The sequence below is a fragment of the Myotis brandtii genome, unplaced genomic scaffold (assembly GCF_000412655.1).
Source record: "Myotis brandtii unplaced genomic scaffold, ASM41265v1 scaffold634, whole genome shotgun sequence".
NCBI classification, from domain to species: Eukaryota; Metazoa; Chordata; class Mammalia; order Chiroptera; family Vespertilionidae; genus Myotis; species Myotis brandtii.
This window is the reverse complement of record NW_005370427.1, coordinates 1,752,272-1,754,240: the sequence shown is the minus strand read 5'-3', so window position 1 is coordinate 1,754,240 and position 1,969 is coordinate 1,752,272.

Below are 1,969 nucleotides of genomic sequence, written 5' to 3'. Positions count from 1 at the left end.
TATTTATAGTAATGTTCTTTTGAAACCAAAGAAATATGTAATAACAAAAGGCTGGTTCAATTTTGATTGTTGACTTAGGGGCCTAGGTGAGTACTAGGAGCTTCTGAATGGAGCTGAGTAGAGGGGGAAACTGTGGCCTTGGGAGAGCTGAGCGAGGGTGAGTAGAGCAGGGAGTGGAAGGAAACCTGTATGCACCCAGGAGACGGACTGCAGCCCTCTATTGGGCATGTGCATGCAATGTCTGGGAGGGCACCTGTAAGCATGTTCTTCAACTTATTTTTAAAGGGACTGGACAGGTGAGGAAAGGGTGAGGGAAAGATTAAAGGAAACAGTACTGGAAAAGCAGACATCAGTGAGCACCATCAGGGGGCTCTGAAGCATTTTTATAATGGAGTGACTGGACATTCAAGCACAGAGGCCTGAATATCATGTTACTCTTTGTCTTGAAAGCTCTGAAGAGCCAATGAAAGATTTTAAGCAGTGGAGTGACACGTTCCGATGAATATTTCAGAAAAATCATCTTAGGTACAGTGTGCCTCACATTCAGCAATGACGAGGCTGCAATGATTAGGAAGAGAATGTGTGTTCATTCAATCAACAGATGTCTACTGAATCCTACAACAACTCAGGGAGTGTCAATGCCATTCTTGGTTCATGATTCTTTCACAAGTTTAGTTATGATGGAAGAAGAGAGAGAACTAGAAAGAGATTTTAAAGTCAAGGGAAAATTTAAGATAGAAAATATTGAAACAGCCATTGTGCCAAGGAATTGTAGCCAATAGAAAAGGTGGGGCTAACGATATGCCAAGGAGGGGCCACAGGAGAGAGCAGACAGTGAAGAGTGTCACTTTGGGGAAGAGCAGGGCTGCGCAGGCTGGAGAAAGAAGGAACTAGTGAGCTTGGGTGTGATGTAGGTAATTTGTGGGGTTTGGGTGACATGGTTGGGCAAAAATTGTAGAAATCCATGCTGATGGCCTTTATTAGGTCTCTAAAGTAGAAGACCAGGGTGTGGACCTGCAGAAGGACTCCTTGTAGATATTCAGGAGTCTTGCAACCATTGCTAACAGAGGCCTCTCACACATCCTCCATATCAGGGAACCCGCCAAGCTGGGCCCACCAGACTCCTGCACTGGACTCCTGCCATCTGAGCCCACCCTAATAAAGAACTCCTGGTATTGTATTCCTGTCCAATGGGAGCTGCACAGCTACATCCTCATTTGCATTTTACCAACCAATCAGAGTGTATCCATAACAACCAATAAGAACACATGATTCTGATATTTGAACCAATCAAATTGAGCAAATTTGGATTCTTCATTTGCATAAAAGTGGACCAATCAGGGGCCAGGCAGGAACTTTAGATAAGGGGTGTCGCCTTGGTCTGGAGGAGCACACCTTTGGTTTCCTTCAGCGGCTGTGTCTCCTCAGTTGGCAAACTGTTCACCTGAATAAAGTCTCCCCTTGTACTGCACCCCAGACTGGGGACTTTTGTTGGCACTTGCTGGGTGGAGAGACCTTCTGTTGACAAGGTCAACTGGTGAGTAACGTGGTCTCCACAGACCTCACTGCAGGGTGGCCTATGTCTAAAAGCAACACGGAACCTACAGGACCTGTGTTGTGTGCAGGTGGGGATGCCAGGCCCTACCGCCCAGGGCTGACCCACGCACTTGCTCCGTGTTTGTCATCCTACTCATGGGGGCGGTGCAAGGCTTGGTGCATAGCGACAGCTGGCGGGTGGTGCTCTGCTGATGCCGTCATTTACTCTGGCGATGTGTCCTCACGCCCAGCGGGTCACGGGTGTTTACTGGGAGCTTCTACCTGTGCCTGGAGCGTCCAGGGGAGCGCCAGGCCAGGTCCTCCCTGGAGGTGACGCACTGTCCCGCCCCCGCCGGAAAGTCACGTCAGCGGCGCGCACCTCCGGCGGAGCCTCTCCCAGTTTCCGCCCTCCGCGGCTCTGGCCCCGCCCACG